The sequence below is a fragment of the Myotis yumanensis genome, unplaced genomic scaffold (assembly GCF_028538775.1).
Source record: "Myotis yumanensis isolate MYYU_CA2020_CCGP unplaced genomic scaffold, mMyoYum1.0.hap1 SCAF_2, whole genome shotgun sequence".
Taxonomy (NCBI): domain Eukaryota; kingdom Metazoa; phylum Chordata; class Mammalia; order Chiroptera; family Vespertilionidae; genus Myotis; species Myotis yumanensis.
Genome location: NW_027223753.1, coordinates 84,580,356 through 84,593,941, shown reverse-complemented (window position 1 = coordinate 84,593,941; position 13,586 = coordinate 84,580,356). Strand labels below are relative to the sequence as shown.

At 40.0% G+C, this 13,586-nt stretch overlaps 1 protein-coding gene across 1 annotated transcript in view; it reads right to left on the bottom strand.

Annotated features, from left to right (window-relative positions):
• Positions 1–11,920, bottom strand: part of ADTRP (androgen dependent TFPI regulating protein) — an 87,598-nt gene extending 75,678 nt beyond the window's left edge. The window contains exon 1 of the mRNA XM_070405729.1: positions 11,745–11,920. The gene's annotated coding sequence lies outside the window, so the exon portion shown is untranslated. The remainder of the gene's footprint in view (positions 1–11,744) is intronic.
• Positions 11,921–13,586: the final 1,666 nt, after the last annotated feature.

The following is a 13,586-nucleotide window of genomic DNA, read 5'->3' as shown; positions in this document are numbered from 1 at the left end:
AGTAATGACCAGAATACAGGTCTCTTAACTAACAACTGGTACAGGAGTCTTCCATTATTTCTTGAATTACTTTGTTTTGTACCCAAATTCTAGAATTTTCAAGTGAGTTTCTCTTGCATGTTACTTGATTATGTGAGGTCTGATGATGTTATTAAAGAGAAACTATCTAATTAAAAAGGAACACCTTTTTTAAACTCTCAAATTTCACTATTTTGCAAATATCCTGTTTTACAGAAATGCATACATTTTCTCACAAGAAAACTTAGATATTTAATATAGATTTTTATATATTGAATTAATCAGCAAGATTAAGAAACATATTCAATGCTGATCATAAGCACATTCATTTTCAAGTTTTGAGTGTCTCATGTGAATTCCTGCTTTCCTGGGAAATTCACTACAAGTACAACAGCAGTTAAGCTCTGATTACCTTGTTTTAGCAGTCTATAGAGACATGTCTGAGTCATGGGTACTCATATACATGAACTGCACTCTGTTTGCTGATCTTCTATCTAATAATTGTTTCATTTGCTGGAAAGGGGCTGTTGCAACCCCTAATAATTATGAATTTGTCTATTTCTCCTTTCAGCTCCATCAGTTTTTGCTTTGTGCATTTGAGACTATTGTTTGGTGCAATATCTGTAGGATTGCTATGTTTTCCTATTGATGGGTCTTTGTATCATTATGTAATGTCTCTCTTTGTCTCTGTTAACTTTCTTTGCTCAGATAAAGTTTACTTTACCTGATATTTATATTGCTATTCCTTCTATGTTTATTGGTATGTATTTTCATCTTTTTACTGTCAAGCTACCTATATCATTGACATTAAAGTGAGTGTCTGGTAAACAATATAGTTGGGTATGTTGCTTTTTTAAATTCACTATGCCCATATCTGTCTTTTAATTGGTACTAGAGGCCCGGTGCATGAAATTCATGCATGGGGAGTTGGGGGGGGGGATCCCCTCAACCTGGCCTGAGCCCTCTCACAATCCAGGACCTTTAGGGGGATGTCGGGCCTAAACAAGCAGTCGTACATCCCTCTCACAATCCTTGATGCTGCATGCACCAGTGACCAGACTTTTCATACAGGTGATAAGCATCTTGCTGTTGTATGGGCAGCTACATTTTTTTGCCCTGATTATAAAAAGTAGTACATAATATGATCCTTCTGAGGCACTAGTACCATTTTCCCCATCTTCTGAGAAGGAAATCACCCCCAATTGCTCAATAGAAACCAGAAGAATTCAGTGCCCCTTCTGTAGGACAGGCCATGATCCTGTGGGGAGAGGGGGATGTATTCTTCCCCCAAAGCCTTATGGAAGCACTTTAATCTGTGTTTACATGCACCAACTTCTTTGGTCTTGGAAGAGAAAAAGGCTTTATTTGCCTCTTTCCACCTCTGCCCATATGTGTACTCAGAGAGGTTACTGAGAAGGGCTCCTATAATGGAACAGAATTTGATTTCCTGTGTAACCCAGCTCAGAGACTAATTGAGCCCTTGTCAAACAAGTGGTCTTTATTAAGGAATTCCAGCTATCAACTTTCAAGGTGAAATCCTCTTAGTATTACACATATATGCATGCATATTTATGGATTCTGCTTTAAGACATCTGCCAAAGATTTTTATCAGATACATCCTTTTTGCTTGTTAGTTGGTTTTCTTATTTCTACATTTCTAGAATTGCATCACATGACCTTTGAAAGTGTTTGCTTTTCTGCTTGGAAACATAGGGCAGTGTTTCATAAAAGCAAGGAAAAGTTTGTTGGGCTTTAAATAAAAAATCCCCTTAACTTAAAAAAAGAAGAAGAAGAAGAAGAAGAAGAAGCAGTAGCAGAAGCTGTGAGATTGTTCATTACAGAGTTGACTTATTTGGTCAAAAGGAGTTGTTTTGGTTAATTGTTTACTGCCCTCTGAAAAAAAATGATATTCTCAAATTATATGAAAATGAAACCAAACTTGTCAGTACCTTTGTTTACTTTGAAGTTTAAGGTCAAATGTGTTGGCTTCCTTGGCATTTCTGCCTACCAAGCAAATCTAAATTAGTGTATATTAATTATTCATCTGGAATTACTTCACTTATCTCCATGGTTGATGAGTATCCATGATCACTAAGCATTTTCCAACAATCCCCTCTACAACATTCATGCTGTTTGGGGCTACTCGAAGTGATTCCAGTTTTTGTTGTGGCCTAAAATAAATCATATGCCAATGCAGAATAAAATCAGCTTTTCTCTCTTTGTACTTTCAACAAACTCAACTTCTTTGAACCTTGGCCTGCTTAGGATAAGAATGCTTTATAGGTTGTGAGCTCCTGGAGACAGAAGTACAGCCGATTGTCAGCTGGTTAGAAGAAATGTCTCCTCCTGACCCTCTACTCCAGTACCAACCCTTTGTATACTACTCTTCAAAGATGTCAAAACTTCTTTTTTTCATGATAGTCTGACATTTCCCCTTCTGTGTTCTCCTTCCAAGATACAGAGGCAGACAAGTTAAAATGATTCAGAAAAGGCCTACAGAGGGACTCTATGAAGCTTACCCACTTGACCTCAAGATTGTTCTCAAACCATGAGGTCTCTTTGTCAATGAACTTAATTGTGTGAGAGAATTGATTCCCCCTGCCCCCCCAGCCTGTTCTGGAAACAATGATTTCTGCACTACAGGCCTAAAAACACCCTCCCCCACAGTTGTAATAACATAAAACAGTTTTTATGTAGTTTTTGGCTCTTTAGTTGAACTAGTGTTCCATCAATCTGGCTTTAACTTTCAAAGTAAGCCCTGGCTCAGGAGCGAGAAGAGAGCACACTGGGCCTCAAAGCCACTGAGCGAAGTGGCCAAGTAGGACAATGCAGCCCTCAGCCCCTACATCGTTGCTGGTCTACCATCAGTGACATAACTGTGGGGACACTGGGAGTAAGAGGATGACTGCAGAAATGTTTGCAAGCTGCGGATGATTTGAGTGGCTCTCAATTTGCTTTCTGTTGTTTTGACAAGGCTCCCAGCCTGCAGTTAAATGTTGGCTTCTAACAAAGCATGGACTCCAACGTGAAGTGAGGTAAAACATTTTTACACAGTGGCCAAGTGTGTGGGCTCTAAGGTCAGTGTGTCCTAGTTCAGCTCTGGTTTCACTTCTTCCTACCTGTGTGACGATGGGCAAGCAAATAAAACTTTCTATGTCTCAGTTTCTTCAACTGTAAAATGAGGATAATAATATTGCCCAACTCATAGTGTTGCTATGCAGGCTGAGCAAAACAGTACATGTGGAATGCCAAGGATAAAGCCCTTAAGATAGTAAGTGCTCAATAAGAATTAGGTTTTATGATAGCGAAGGTACTGGGAGAATGTCTGTCCTCATGGTCATCACCTGATCAGAATGCCCATCTGGGGCACAAGAAGTATCTCGCCACTAGGAAGTGTGTTTGCAGGAATAACTTTTGCAGCGTGTCTTCAGTGAGTGGCATAGTAGAAGTGCTAAATCTATCAATAGGCTCTCCACTGCAAGCCTGAATTCTTTCCAGAAAACATTTGAATAGAATAATTCTCAGACATATTACAGAGTCGTCTTAAGATCAGCATTAGCTTTTAAACTGGAAAAATGTTGTAACTCTTGACCTGGGGCTTTCCATTAAGACTATAATGAACCAATGCCCCTGATAAGTTTCTTAGGAATTGAAAAGAACAACTGAAATTGACCTACAGTCTAAGGTTTATGAGTTATCATCACCTCTCTCTGAAAGAGAGAAAGAGAGAAAAATAGAGAAGAGAGAGAGAACAGAGGGGCAAGTTCATGCAGACAAGGGAGTTAGATAAACGAAAACACTCAATTTGAGTTTGTTTTAATGAAGGGGGATAGTAAGCGATAATTATAAAAGTCTCCTAGGTAGCAGAGAGAAGTATAGAAAAATTCAAGTGTTCTCAACTGTTTGCCAAATTATGAAGCCAGAAAACTGCTTTTGAATGCATTGCCCAAATACTGTATAGTTAGAAGTATTTCCTTCTTAAGAAATCATATCATAGGAGTGACTGTTAGTTGATGATGGAAGTGAGTGTGCATGGCTCAAATGGGTCATGCAGAGGCTTGGAGAATCCTAGGAGTTTTCTGTGTTTGAGAAGTAGAAAAACAGCCCTCAGTACCTCAGAGATCATAGAAAGGGAGGAATTTGCTTGATCCCCCAGTTTCCTGGGACTTTGAGTCCCATCCCCAGTTCAGCAGAAAGACATGGGAGGCTGAGTTGTGAACTGTTCACCAGATCCACAGAGAGGGAGTCCTTATACCTATGCTCAGAGAGCTAAGAGGGTGCTCAGGGAGCCCTCTCAGTGAACCCACACTGAACACACCCGGGCAGAGTGTTTCAACTTCCTATCCTGGATGGGTGCTGTGGACTAAATGTTTGTTCCTTTCAAAATTCACATGTGGAAACCCTAATCTCCAATTTGATGGTATTTGGAGAAGGGGGCTTTGGGGAGGTAATTAGGTCATGAGGGCAAAGCCCTCGAGATGGGACTAGTGCTCCTATAAGAAGATGCATGACAGAGTTTGCTTCCTCTCTCTGCTCTTCACATAAAATGGCCATCCACAAACGAGGAGGTGGGCCCTTACCAAACACTGGATCTGTTGGTACCTCAACCTTGGACTTCCTGCCCCAAACCTGTGAGAAATGCGTCTATGTTGCTTAAGAAACCCAGTCTATGGTCTTTTGTTACAGCAGCCTGAACAGTCCAAGACAGTGATTTTCAACCTGTGTGTTGTGGCACAGTGGTGTGTGGCAAGAATTTTTAAAACATGCAGTACCTGACTATTTAGTCAGGGCATGGACCTTTTTCTCTCTAGGTTGTCAAATGAAAAAAATGACAACAGCCAACATAACAATAACCATTTGATGTGAATGAATCAAAATTATATCTATTTTTTTGTCAGATCAGCAAAAAGTACATTTTGGTGTGCCACAGAATTTTAGTAATTAATTTATGTGTGCCATGAGATGAAAAAGGTTGAAAATCGCTGAGCTATAGTAAGACAATGAGTATATCCATTACATCTTCCCTCCATTTCTTTAGGTGGGAAGAGACTTGTTGACAATGTGACACAAAAAGATGATGGGTCCATTTGGCTTGGTGCGGACTGAGCCTGGGTGGAGGTTAGAAAAGAGCTTCCTCCACTGCCTGAGAAAAGCAGCAGGATAAGGGAGGACATGGAACTTATCCTTTGAAGAGCTAAAACTATAATCATTATACATTGGCCACTTGAAACTATTTTAACATATGATTTTCTAAAGCAAGTATTATTGTGCCATTTTTCTTTTTTTAAATTCTTTATTGTTGAAAGTATTACATATGTCTCCTTTTTCCCCATTGTATTGTGCCATTTTTCAATTTAAGAAGCCACATCTGAGGATATGAGTGGCTAAATAACTTGTCCAAGGACACAATAATAAATAACAGAACTGGGACTTGAAGCCATTGCTCTCTGACCTAGAAACCCATTATCATATGGAGACTCTATGTACATGCTTTGCAACTACTCCATAAATCTAAAATGTTTCCAATATAAAAAAAATTATTACAAATAAAATCCAATATCTAGATTGCTCTACTATGGTATCTCACTAAATAACTTATGAGAGTTTTGCTTTGTTTATATGTGAAATTTCTTGGAAATTTTGAAAAATAATGTGCTATATTTTCACCTGACGATCTTTTTAGCATCTATATTCCCAAAGTGTTGTCTTGTGCTTTTTTTATGTAAAGCACTTGGCAATAGAGCTTGCCATCAGGAAAGCTTCCAGTAAATGTTAGGCATTGTCATCTTCATCATCATCGTCTTAACAAATAATCATTTGTTACATTATATCTTTAAAGCCAGTGAGCATGATAGACTCCCCCACTGGACTGTGAATGGCTCAAGAGTAGGAACTTAGTAGATTCTAAATAGCATTTTCTAAAACAAATACAGCCATGCCTCACTTATTGTGCTTTCTTTATTGAGCTTTCCAGATAATGAGTTTCATCAAAATCGAGGCAAGACCCTCCACCAACAAACAAATTATGATTCTCTGAAGGTTTAAAAGATGGTTAGCATTTTTTAGCAATCAAGTATTTTTTTAATTAAGTTCTGTAAATTTTTTAGACCTAATGCTATTCCACACTGAAACATAACTTTGATATGCACTGGAAAACAAACAAAAAAAAATCTGTGTGACTTTATTGCACTATTCACTGTATTTCGGTGGTCTGGAACCAAACCTACAATATCTCTGAGGTATGCCAGTAAATCCCTGTGCTCACAATTAGATCTCATAGCAATGTATCTTAAAATCCATAGGCAGGCCTGGCCAGCATGACTCAGTGGTTGAGTGTTGACCTATGAACCAGGAGGTCATGGTTTGATTCCCGGTCAGCAGCAAACATGCCCGGGTTTCCAGCTCAAACTCCAGTGTGGGGTGTGTAAGAGGCAGCCAATCAATGATTCTCTCTCATTCATGTTTCTATCTCTCTCTCCCTCTTTCTTTCTCTCTGAAATCAATAAAAAATACATATAAAAACACACACACAAACTTATAGGCAGTTTGTTTCTGTTTCTGTTTCTAATTTACCTATACCCTGAGGGAAGAGAGATGTGGCCAAATTGGTGCCTTCTCCATGATTCTTGGCCACTGTTTCCAAGGAGAAGCCCCGTTGTTTCATCCAACTGATGCTAGGGGTGAGGATATGATAGACTTAAACCCACCCATTCCAAAGGTGGCTTCCCTCACGCATATCCTCCTTCAGCTGTAACTCAACTAGATCAAGCTATCCTCTCTTCTGTGCTGCGCATCAGGGGGAAAATCTCCAAATGGGAACAAGACAGAGCAATTCTCATGCCTTATGGGCAATTTAAAGGGGTCAAATCATCTTTTTTTTTTTTTTTTTGCTGTCATGTCAAATGTTTCTTAGCCCATGTTCCCATTCCCACTAAATACCAACAAATGTTTATAAATTCCTGGCATCTAGAAAGGTTGAGGGCCCAGTTCCAGCAGCTTATGCATCAGGAAATGTGAACTCTAAAAAACAAAAGTTTTCACTGTGGCTTTGCTGAGTTAGCACACTCTGTGTTCACTGAGATAGCAGGCCCCATCACATGAGTTTGCTCAACCAAATGGTGACACTTGATTAGGGTATTATTTTAAAAGATGTTAGTTCTATGTAATTGTAGGAAATACCCTCCAGCTCAGCACTATCCAACAGACTTTCTGCAATGATGGAGATTTTTATATCTGTACTTTCCATTAAGGTAACCTCTAGCCATATGGAGTTATTGAGCCCTTGAAATATGGCTAGTACAACAGGGGAACTGATTTTTTTTTATTCTATTTAAGTTGATTGATATTTAACTAGTCCCATGTGACTAATGGCTACCATGTCGGGCAGTGCAGCTCTTGGTTGACCAACTGTCCCACTTGACCCAGGACTGAGGGGCTTCCTGGGATGCAGGACTTTCAGTGCTAAAACTGTCACAGTGCCAAGCAAAGTAGGCCAGTTGGTCACCCTAAACCAGATCTCTTTGTAAAATACGTTTGGCATTTTTGGAAGTGAGAATTGGATATGTTCCAGCTACCGTGTCAAGTAAAAGGGAAGGAAACTCAAAGACAGATATGTAACTGATAGTTTTTCTTCCAAAGCAAAATACAATGAATTTTTTCTAAAAAAAAAATTAATGAATTGATGAGACCACAGGATTGATCCTTTAACTGAAGTAGTCTATTTAAAACTGCAATAAAAATAAGAATATAGAAAACATAAGACACTCATCCTCAAACTACCTGCAGAACCCACCAGTAACCTACTTGACTATATATTGATTCTCATGGGAAAGTGGAAGGCAATAGGTGAATTCAGATATGCTTCTCTTGAAAAAGGCTTCTCTACCCCAACTATCATCTACTTGCCAACCAGAGAACCTGAAACTCATTGCCAGCATCGGATTCCTCCAGGTTAAGCATTGTCCTCTATTAAAATAAAGACATTTTCTAAGATAAGTCATATATGACCAAAAATATAGGGTGTCCCAAAATTCACGCGAGAAGTAATTTTGATAGAAAACACAGGTTTATAATTAAAAATTGTAAATTTTTTATTGATTCATAACGTATACAGTATAGGGGTATGTATGGAATAGCACATTGGGTAAATGTCCTCCACGGCTTTGTTGGCACAAACACAAAGCCGTGGTCCTCATTGGTCTTCATTGTCCCTGCTCCTGGGCCATAATTGGTACTTGGTAATGCTTATCAAATTGAAGGGATTGAAATCAAAGGGTAACAGATATTAGAATCTGATTCAATAAACCAAGTAAAATTAGGCTTTTATTTTTTGTTGTTGTTGTTGTTAATGCTCACGTAAAATTCAAATCTTGCTTGAATTTTGGGACACCCTATATAAGTTGTCCCCAAAAATGTATATATACACTGAATAATTATAAAGGCAGTGTTTATTTAAATCATTTCATCTTCAAAATTGAGCTATCAACTGTTAAAGTGTGTATACTTTTTTTGGGGGGGGGCATGCGGTATGGAGAGATAATCACTGTCAATGCATACATTTTAATAAAGAATTTTTATAATACATTTTGAAGAAGAATCCCACTGTTACTTTTTATTTTGTTTTATTTTGCTTTGCCTTGCTTTGCTGTTCTCACATCTCTGGTTCATTTGACTAAATCAATATCCATATAAAAATGCACACATGTAATTCAATATTAGTTACCTGAGTTATAACGGCTCTATGAGTAATAATGTCTTTGCATCATTAAGGAGAGCTGAAAATCACTCTATTTCATCATTCTAGCATTTATTATTTAAATTTTTATTTCTCATATTTGGTTACTTTTCACTTAATCTCTTCTCATACATTTCTTTTTCTGTCATTGGCTCATTGAAGAATAGTGGTAGAGACTAGAGTTATAGTTGCTGAGGTAAATATGAGAATGAAGTCAAGTCTTAGTTCTGGTTCCTTTATGAACCAATTTACTTGCAATCTTTTTGGCAGTACAAAACTTTATTGTGCATAAGAATTACTTGGGGCTCTTAAAAAAAACCCAACAATTCCTGATTTCTCCCCACAAAAGATTCTGCTTCAATAGATGTGGGGAAAAGTCAAGAATCAGCTTTCCCCCACTTCCATGCAAGCAGTCCATGATCGAGCTGTACTCTTCTCCCCAGGAATACTGGAGGAGAGAGCAGGAATGAATGATCACTAATGCAACCTCATATTGGGTAAAACAATCTTGACTGTATTACATGGTGACCACTGCTCAGAAGTAAGATCACAGAATGTCTTGGGTGCATAGTTAACAATGAAAATTAGGTCAGGTGTGAATCTTGGTCCTCGAGTAAACTTATTACTGGAGCATCAAAAGAATACTAGCATCATATGACATCCAACTGTACATTTTGCTCTTTGTCACAGATTAGTTATATAGTTGGGTTGGGATGGCAGATGTATAATTTATTTCCTAGAAACCTCTTAAGCCTCAGAAAATAGGCCCTAAATTGGTGAGCCTGTGTCTCAGATCCTAATCATGTCTAGACCTGTCTGTTTCCCAGCATGAACACAAGACAGTGTTCTGAAGATAGGACCCTAGATATTGATAAAGAGAATGATAGTTGCTATATATATAGAAGGAAAGCATAATTTCAAATTCAGGTTCTTCATTAAGTTTTATTATAATTTTTAAACCTTCACCATTTTCATTTCTTTGTTTTGAGTCATGACCTTAAATCAATAAGCATAATTAGACTTATTGAATTTCTTTCTCTTTGCTTCTGGGAATTAATTTGGTAAGCCATAGGTAATTTAGCGAGCATGTTTGCACGAAACATAGTTTATATATCTGACCCATTGTATACAATTGTGCACTGTGGTCCCTTCAAAATGCTGCCTACAGCCCATGTTCTGAAAGTTCAGAGCTGTGGGAGGGCTTTAGGGAGAGCCCTCTGGTGTGAGAAAGGAGGGTTTCTTGTTTCTTGATTTCACATAAGGTGTAACCTCAAGTGTAAATCCATTTGCTGCTCATTGAAATCTTCTCAGTTCTGAGAGAAAAGTATTCTGGAGATAATTTGAAATAAAATCCATGGGATTTCTGACCCAGAATCCCTGACATTTGCTAGTTGGGCTCAATAGGAAGATCCAACAGCCAAGGCACCCCTTAACAGTAAGGGCACAGCATGTTACAGAGGCTTTACATTCAGCGCCTCATTCTACTGCTTTCCTTCCAGGGCTATCGTGCTTCCCCACCAAATCTCATCTCCCCTCTCTTCAAGATGGTTTTCAGCGTTTACCAAGTATCTATCAACTAATTCCTGCTAAGCAAAGAGGCCAGAGAACTGTGATGGGGTAGCAGATAGTTATTAAGCTTGACTGAGTGGCACAACACACTGGCCAGTGATTTTCCCATCAGCCTGTAGTGTGTGTAGGGATGCCCTTTTTCCTTCTGCCTTCCCTAGCTGGAAATTTCATCACCAATATATATATATGTCTGAGATGCTAGGAAATAATGCAGGCTGGGCAGGACTTAACTCCTCTGAGTTTGTTTTCTTTCTCAGGACATAGGAAAGTTTTCCTAGTCATAAAAAAGGGGGTGGGGGGGAGAGCAAATGACAGCTAAACTCCTAAGTGTTTTTTTATTTTTATTTTTTAAAGAAACCTTAGGTTTTGAAAGGAAAACGAATGGGGAAAAGGGCATCAAATGTTCGATGATTCACTGTGTGTTGAAATGGCTGGTGCCTGGGGACCCGTTGCTGCTTTTCTGGATAGGTGAGTTGGGTGTAGCCTAGCCTGGGTGTGCACACCTAAGGCTAGGACAGGACACACCTGGGCTTGCTTTTATCTCTGTTTTGTTGAAATTGTGTGGTCTGAGTCTTCCAGAGAGGGGTCACTCAGCAGCTGAGCCTGTGGTGCCATATGTATCTTACCAGGGCCTCTGGCAGCAAGAGCCCCATATTGGTTGGCTAACATACTAGTGATGTTAACTGTTTAAAGTTTAGGGAAGTTTGGGCTAGATTAGAGAAGGGGAGTGGTACCTGGGCAAGTCACTGGGGAGGGCCTTTCAGTTCTTTGGAAAATATATCCTGCTGAAACCTGCCTTCTCTGCAGTTTCTCTCTGCAACTTGTTTAGGGCCGAATTGTCATAGTCAGTGTCTAATAGGGCCAGGAAGCACCATTTACACTATAGGAATCTGGATGTTAAATACCCACCGTTAGCTGGCTATTTCTTGAGAACAAAAGAAAACAAGATGTCCCATGTAGTGGTGAGGTTGGAGGAAACTAGAAGTGGTTAAAAGGCATTCTGCTCTCGGATCCCATTTTACCAAGTGGGTAGGAAGTTTTCCCATCATCCCCTCTTTTTCTCTGACCAAAGCAATAAACGACCTTAGACCTCTTCATCTGATTTCACACTAGCGACAGTCTGTTGACACACAGGATACATGTTCAGAAACCCAAGTTCCAATTCTGAGAAGCTACACAAATCTATGCCCCTGCCCACCCACTCGCTCTCTGTAACTGTTGTTCACCTTCACACAGTGATGAACCTCAGATGCCGACTCACAGCCCTGCTGTGTTGAGATCAGACATGTTATGAGGACGCAGAAGCCTCATTGCCCTCTCACCCCATTGCCCTCTCACCTGCCCACACAGCCACTTCTCCAAGTAATCATCAGGCCGAGCAGACACTTACCTGCAAGCTATTTTTCTTAAGATTTGGCCTCACCTGTGGTTTCTGCAGAATGACCCTCTGCCTGAATATGGTCATTGTGACTGAGGATGACGAAGAGCTAAGGTCTCCCTTGCTTGTTGGTGGTAATTCATTTTGTTGATTGAAAAAGAAAAGAACAAAAAAGGCTTGGTTTGGAGGATCTCTCAGGCTGGCAGACTGTGAGAATGCTATCAAAGGTGAGCAGGCAGCATACCTGACTGATGAATTGATAGTCATGACTGCCAGAAAGTGTGGGAGTGGTAGCTGGCAAGAGCCACTCTTTTTTTTTTTTTTTTTTGTGAGAGGGAGTTGCCTCACTCTCTCCACACCAGCATCAACCGCCTGGCAGGAGTGTGCAGGAATAGGGCATAGAGGAAAAAATGTGGGGGTGCGGTGTGTGAACACAGCACAGTGGATTTCTATCAATGAAGCGAAGAACCAGTTTTCCTTTCTATTTTATTTAAATAGCTTTATTGAGGTATATCTCTCCAGAGAACAGAGGAAAATTTGCCTGAAGAATATGAGTGTCCACTCTTCCCTCAAAGGACAACTTAAAAAGGAGACTTTCCAGGTGCCCAGCCAAGAGTCTGCTGGGGCACCACCAGTGCCCCAGTGCATTGGCTTGGACAGGGCTACTCTCAGCTAAGTGGGAGCTGCCACACTTCAGGTTGTGGCTTGTCATGTTGCCCTATTATCCAGAACCCTTCCCGCAAGTTTTCTACCCTCTAAAGGGGACATGTCAGGAGCTGTAGTCTCAGGGATATTCCTTGGAATTTCAAATGAGACCCAGCTCTAGGGCAAGTTTAGAATCTCGTGGGCTATATTTGGCCCAGATACCATCCCTTTGGCCACTTTGGATGGTGCTATTATTTTTAATTGGTGGGGCAATTATTATATGCCTTTGCACAGCCTTTACATGGAGAGTCTTAAAGATCTTTGCATCCATTCCATTCCATCACAGGCCTTTTAGCAATGACCATTCTCTTGCATTCCATACTAGAAAAACAAAATTCTTGCTGAGGCAAACTAACTCCCTTCAACCAAGTAAAGGACACCCTTTGGGGAGGAAAGCACATACCTATTCACCTGGGATGACCTTAACTCACATCTGCCCATTATACACCAATACTTTCCTGTTCTGAGCCAACCCCCTGGGTCCCAAGCAATTCTCTTAGAGAATTGGATTTTATTTTGTTTTTCTGTCTCTAGCTATTTCCTGCTTTATTATTCAACAGCCTAAATTTAGCTCCACACTCCATCTTTACAGCCCAGATTTCCAATGTGCCATGAAAGCAGAAGTAACTGTGAGTGGGAGGCATTAGAGAGGTACTGGGGGCTGGGGGGAAGGGAGGCACATGAGGGCCAGTAGGGAGGAGGAGAAGTCATCATATTAGCAGAGCTGGATTCTGACATTCTGAGAGGCTGCCCGCAGCACATAATAGGCCCCAGGACCACAGAATCCCTCTAACTCACCTGAAGGGAGGTACAGCGCTGCCTGCCATGAAATAAGTAATCGGTTCTTCCCTTCCTATATCCTATAATGTGTTTGGCACAATGCATAGTACTTGCTAACCACTCAAGAAAAAAAAGAGCCACTCACTCTGATTAACTGTCAGAACTAATTCTCATCCATGTTATTATACGATAAAGAGAAAAAAGGAAATCCAAGGAAACTGCTTAAGGCCAGTGCCTAATCAGGTTTTTTTCCCTTTCATCTGTTTCATACAAAAACTGCCTGGAATCACTGGTGTGAGCCATTAGGTTCCTCTCTTCAAGTGTTAATTAATTAAATGTGATATTTTAAAATATACACGCCTCTTTCCAGATAGAACAACCCGAGCTCTTTGTAAATTGCTC